We start from the raw sequence: 7,102 nt of genomic DNA on the forward strand, positions 1-7,102 counted from the left end.
ATTCTATGCCTCTACCTGTCTGTGGAATCCACATCTGGGTTAGGATGTCAGTTGGGCTATTGCATATTCACTCTAGACAGTCACACAAAGGGATCTGAGGTGTGCTTTGCATATCCTGATGGGTCATCACCAGGCTGATGGGCCTTCCTTAGCTACAGTGGTGGGAGGAGTTGTCACTTACACCTGAATAGGGCTGTGCCTGTCCTTACACAAAGCTGTGTCCACCACTCTGTAGTGTCTGGAGCAATGTCAGGCAAAGGCAGGGTCTTGTGCCTACAAGGACTTGTGTAGTTCCTATATATCCTATTCAGGATCTGCACGTTTGGATAACATAAACTGTGGGATTGGTGGCAAGTCTGGTTCTGAGCACCCCCACCGGATATGTTAGCCTGTCTGTATCAGCTAGCTCACAGTGCTACTAGAATTTCCTCTTATCGGGGGAGAGAATAGTTTCTGGCAACCTCAGAACATGACAACACTGGTCCCTCAGAATCGTGAAAACAATATACTACCTTTCGCTCAGTCACTCGTGCTGACTTAATTGGTCTCAGAGATACACAGAATAAACAGTCTGGGCGTTTCAATAAGAATTTATTGAACAGTTGTTATTCTAGTGTAGAATAAATAAGCTGTAATAATCATTAGACAGTAGCAGAGATATATAATCAGTAGTACTACAAAAGTAAAGGGATTGCCCAGTTCTACCATTTTGCAGTAATCATGAATATATACAAGAACATAAAATACATGATAAAAAGTGTGTACTCCTACTATGCCTCCCTAACTACATGTAGCTAAATGTAGCTAGAATCTGTGTAGGTGTCATGCCAAGAATCCCTCTAGGATCTAGTCAACTCCATTACCTGAGAATGAGAGAAAATGGGACCTCGTCCTGGTCTCGAGTTGGACACCCCGTGAGGGATGTTAGACCACTGTGAGCTGGAGTGTCTGCATGCAGGAACCTTAGCATCTCTGGTCAGTGTGTCAGCAGGGTAGTCACAGTCTTGTCTGTCTTTTTGAAGCAAGATGTGATGTATATATACCCACAGGTCTCCCCAGGGATCCTACCTTGCTGTGTTACTGTGTCGGTGTAAACGATGATGTTGGGCATGAACTTTCTACAGAGATATTACTCAGGAGATGTTCGTCCTGCTGTGCTTCCAAGAAGCTTCATGCATAATGTATGAATTTCAAACTAGGGAAAACCCCACGTTCTGAATGCAGTGTTGTATCTAGGTGAAAGGTCAGTCCCTATGAACCGTTATATATGTAATGTAGGGAAGCATATAGGTGAAAGTTTGCAGTTTTACTTGCGCTATATAGGGTACCTATATGGAATATAACAGACTTTCCTTTGAAGTTTTTAATTCAAAGACAGAAACTGGTATAAGTACTGGAGCTGTGATGCCATAACTTCAGACGACATCTGGACTAAAGGACATTCTGCCAGGAAGAAGAGCTGGATGCTGTAGGAGGGACTGACACTCTGCCTGTTGCTTTGTTGTGCTGGCCTGTGCTTGCTTCCTCTGTCCTGGGAGTGAAAGGACTGGACGTTGCTTTCTATATCCTGCTTCCTAGGTTCTCCATTGGCTTGTGCTTTCTTGCCTCCTGTTAAGAAGTCTCGGGCTATCAAAGACGCCACCTATCAGTGCCTGTACTCATCTGTTGAGAGTCCTGACTTGCCAAGTGATGCCAAATCCAGTTTCCGAGCCCGTGGAAGTAGAATTTGGTAATCTAAAAAGAAAATCCACAAATCACTTCTCAGTGCCTGTTTTACTGCAGCTAGTGAAACAAAACAGGAGTGGGACCCATAAACCACGTCGGGATTGGGTATAGTATATACGTAAAAAACAATATCCCAACAGGTATCAGTTCAAAGACAGTTATGCATGTATGCGGAAAGCATTACACAAACAAGAAACAAGGAGACTCAATTGGTTTGTCTAAAGGTTGTTAATCACCAAAATATATCAAATACGGTTACACAGGGGTATACAGTTAAAGCAGCACTGTATAGAGAAGACGATCCCTAGTAAAGAGGATTGAAATGCCGTCGACACCAAAGCACAATTTTTTGGTGTATTTCTTCCGTTTGGCTCACGAAAAATGGAAAATAATTGATGCAAATTGTTACTCTTTGAGCCACCACTGTATAATATTTTTTTACTATTGTTCACCTTGTACCGTTCACGCTGTTCACTCTGATCACTTGCGTCGTCACCTTGATTCACTTGTATATATCACTATACACCAAGTGCCTTTGGGTTGTCATATGATTTTCTCTATACAGTGCTGCTTTAACTGTATACCCCTGTGTAACTGTATTTGATATATTTTGGTGATTAACAACCTTTAGACAAACCAATTGAGTCTCCTTGTTTCTTGTTTGTGTAATTCGTTCCGCATACATGCATAACTGTCTTTGAACTGATACCTGTTGGGATATTGTTTTTCTGAAGCAGCACCGCCGTGAGGCTGAAAAATCAACGCATTGCTGCAGTGTAGCTGAAAAACACTGCAGCCCAAATCCCGAACACTGTGTCACCGACCTCCATGGCACCTGCTCTAATGCAGCATCTGCTTTGTGACTGAAAAATTGATGCACCAACTGCGCCATGGCTGTGAAATGGATGCAGCACCTGCTTCACCTACCCCGGATCGACACAATGCACCTGGATTTTTTACACTGTTCTTCTCGATATATATCCCACATCTTTAGACATATTTTTACAGCATTAGCATCCAAATTGTGAACATTAATCTCACATTTGTCTCCTTTACACTTGTCATGGTGGGTAAACTTGACACCATCAAAATGATGATTGTCCCACTATGCACAAACACTATGCTACCTATTGAGATCCCTAAATATGTTTTTGCACATATTGATTGCATCTGTATAAAATTCCTATGAAACAGTCCCCATATTGCACTTTTAAAACACAAATGTCCAAAAAGTCTGCCTTTTTAATCCAGCAGTGTTTTGCCCTCATAACGAATTTCAAGACTTGCCAGCACCATAATGCATTACTTTGGACAATCCCTAATGAACGGTTTCTCATTCAAGGATATCATTCATATGGCCAACTATATGTTTAGCTCTAAGAATCCCATTTTAAAATATTCACAACATTTGTTAGCATACATTATCTTCCTCTACTTAATTTTTAGCAATGGGTTTATCCTCATCAATGTGGTATAACACATTTCTTACATTTCATTATAAATGTCTTTATTACAAGCACTGAAAAGAAAAGGATATTGGTTTGTTCATCAGTTTGTAAATGATACTTCTGCTACACCCTTTCCTTAATTAAAAATACAATATCAATTACCTAACTAATTTAATTTAAAAGAATATGAATTCATTTCTTCTGCTCTCCATTCTTTCTTTCACATTCACCCATTTCCTTTTCCCCTGTTGTTCCTAATTCCTATAACACCTCTAGATTTGATCCTTAATGACTCTGTCACTAAAGCCACTTTTATATATAAAGCTTTTCTATCTCCTACTTCTATTATGCCTAAAATGTATCTTGAGTTAATTTGAGTAGCAGATTTATCCCTATTGTTCCCCATTCAATTCTGGGATAAATTCTGGTTCAAAATATACAATACCTTCAAAGCCACTTTCATCGCTCAATCCCTTAATTTCTAAATTCAATCCTTCTGCTTCTCCCTTATGCTGGTTAAGCTCTACATATAATGTTTCTTTGATACACATGTTATACTATTGTTCTCATAAGAATTTTGGAATTCCAAAAGGTCTAAATATTTCAAAAACGTTTAATTGTGATATACCTCTAACTTTACAAAATGTTTTCTTAGGTCCCTTACACCTACGTTTTAACACTTCTCACCTAAACTACTTTCATTAGATCTTTTTATTACACTTGCTTTTAAAGTTATACTTTCTTGTTTGAAAGATGTTTCTAAATTGTCTATTTTAACATGGCGGAATCTTGTTAAATCCAACATATACTGGTTACCAATCACTACTTTTATTTCCTTGCACTCATCAATATCTCAATCAAACATTTCTCGTTTTATTCTCATCCCCTCCTTTTTTCTATTTTTCATCCTTTCCTTTTTGCTTCTACTGCCCCCATCTCTTCTTTCTCTCGTTTCTCCCCTTTTTTATATAAAGTGATAATTTGTTTTTACATTTATTTGTATTTTGAGGTTGCAATACTTTCTGCGGTTTTACATTTCCATATATTTGTTACTTCTGCAGCACTCATGAATGTCTTCAGAACTCTGGTTTCCTCTTACCTATTGAAGATCATGGTCAGGGGCAGTCATGTTTAGAAGTCTACACAAAATAATTTGAGACCATGGTGAGTATCTTTTCCAGCATCTTTACCACGTTTCACCAATACAAGGATTCATTTAGTTGTTCCCAGAGAAAACAAGAACGGCCCTATAGGGCCTCAACCACATATGAGTGCACACAGGGTGGCATAACATGTGCCTCTCCTGTGTTCATGCACATAGGATCCTGCACAGCATGGACTTTCCAGTCCATGCTTTGCAGGATCCTTGTAGTGCGGTCTCATATTGGTGCCTTTATAAAGGCACCACACTGTCTTTTAAAAGAGGCACTACCATGTGACTGCCACACCGCCCTGCAGTCAGACTACTTGTTAGTCATAATCTGTCGGAGCGGGGGTGGCAACCTTTGGTGGGCGGTGGCGCAGTGATTTGCAACGCCATGCCACCACTCCACCAAAAAGACATAATCAGCCCCTAAGTATCTTGTGGAATAGAAGTACACTCTAGAGAATTTGATTCCGGAGGTCCTCAGGATTAAACAAAGGGATAGCTCTCTAAGTCATGAGCAACATCTGATTGCTGAGTTGCCTCAAAGGTGCTTTATACGAGTGTGCTTATGAACTATTTGTATTACTAGGCTTCATTGATCCCTTACATGCAGGGTAATTGTCAGTCTGGAAACCTCTATGTTTTTACATTAGACATTCTTCCCTTCATTCTCTGAGGGAAGCACTCTATTGCAAATACTTTCTTCTGCATTTGCTTCTTCTCATTCTAATTTCCTATTAGAATGTTGAGCACAAAAGTACTGGAAAGCAAAAATGTTGTAGCCGAAATATCAACAAGCAACCACTTGTGAAATTAGGTACATATTCATCGGTATAGATTTGCTATTCTTAACTCTCCCTTTTCAACTTGAAGATGCTTGTATTGTCAAGGTACAACTATGTGGAGTTAAGTATAGTAAGCCTTTACTTACATATATTTACCTCACTGTGTCTTTGCAGTTGACATTCTGGATATAATAGTTTTAGTAGCATATCTGAAACTTGATAATCTTGTAGTATACTAGCCTTCTTCAGTATTGCTTTACCTCGTGTGTCCTCTTGCATGCTTTTCAATTGGCACACCTTTTTCCTGTGCACTGGTAGTTAGTCATATATGTCAAAATCCAGATTTAATGTGGTGCATTGCATGGCACCATTACAAACTGTTGCCCCTCCACTGCAGGCAATATTAATTGTTTTTGAATTGTTTAGAAGGAAAGATTCTCCTGCTCAGTACACAACACAGCAAATCTTCCTTGAATGTTTTTGAAACATGTTTGCCTCCTTTGTTTTGTTAGGTACTGCTTGTTTATGGACCCAACACATCTAGGGCCAGATGTAGGTAATTTAATTTTACTGATTCTAAAATACTGACTCATACCGAATCGGTATTTCAGAATCGAAAATTGAGATGTAGGTAAAAATTCGGTAAAAATTACCTCATGGCCCATAGGAATGAATGGGTTTTACCGATGCGGAATTTACCGATGGCCCATAGGAATGAATGGGTTTTACCGATTTGGAATTTACCGATTCGGAAATTACCGATTCGGTAAATACCGAATCAGAAATTTGAAACTGACAAACACATGAGCCTGTAAACCAATCAGTAACACCAACCACACCCAACAACAAAGCTACAGTAGAAATCAGCCAATCAGAATCAAGCACCCCTCCCCAGTACCTGGGAGTGGCCACACCCATGCAGGTGCAGAAACCAACAGTCAGGAGAGCAGGAGGACAGACAGAGGAGCAGGCTTCCCTGAGCTTACCTGAACAGCACCATGGAGAGTCAGGATGGACGGAGGGATGCAGCAGAGTGCAGGAGAAAAATGAAATTCATACCTGAAGAACTGCAGATGCTTGTTGCAGAGGTTGTGGAACATTACAGCAAAATATTTGGGAAACCATCACTGCATGTTGCAGAGTCTATCAAGCGCACTACCTGGATTGATATTCAAGCAAAGGTAAATGCCATTGGTGTCACCCACCGTGAAATTGACGATTTAAAAAAAAGGTGGTATGACCTCCGCATAATTACCAAAAAGAAACTAGCTGCCCACAGAAAAGAAGCTGCAGCAACAGGGGGAGGCAGAAACCGAGGACCACGACTCACCGACATTGAGGAGCTTGTTGAATCCACCCTTGAGCCTAAATGCATCCATGGCATTGGGAACGCTGACAGCTCCGCAAGAGCTGCAAAGAAACAAGGTAAGATGCATGTACATCATCATTAACCCATGTACCTATTCCCTTCCCCACTCTGTGTGCCTACATCACACTCCAGAACAGGTTTTACCAATGCCCAGCAATGCATTATGGGAGACGTAGTCATAGGTAGATAACTCTATGCAGTCAGCATACAATACAGCAAGGGATGCGACACACTACTAGCATAAGCAAATGAGGAGCAGGAAAATGTGTGATAGTAGTGTGATTTAATCAAGACACACAGGTGAACTACTACACTGACACAATGTCCATGTCTGTCCACAGGAGAGTCATCGCGCAGCACAGCAATGGATAGGGAGAAGAGGAGAGAAGAAGCTCGTCCCAGCACAGTACAAGGAGGGAAGGACACAGAGCAGGCAGCCAAGACACCTGAGGACACAACCACACCACAGCCTCAGTCTCCTCTTCTGTTTGGGACTCTGGACTCAGGAGTCAGGAGCAGCTGCACAGTCCCCCACACCAACAACTCCGTCACCTGTGCAGGAAAGGGCAAGGTGGCTAGATTTGCCCCCTCCCCGCATTCTAGAAACATCTGAGGAGGAAGAGGAGGA

This window comes from Lissotriton vulgaris, chromosome 1_1 (assembly GCF_964263255.1).
Source record: "Lissotriton vulgaris chromosome 1_1, aLisVul1.2, whole genome shotgun sequence".
Lineage (NCBI taxonomy): Eukaryota > Metazoa > Chordata > Amphibia > Caudata > Salamandridae > Lissotriton > Lissotriton vulgaris.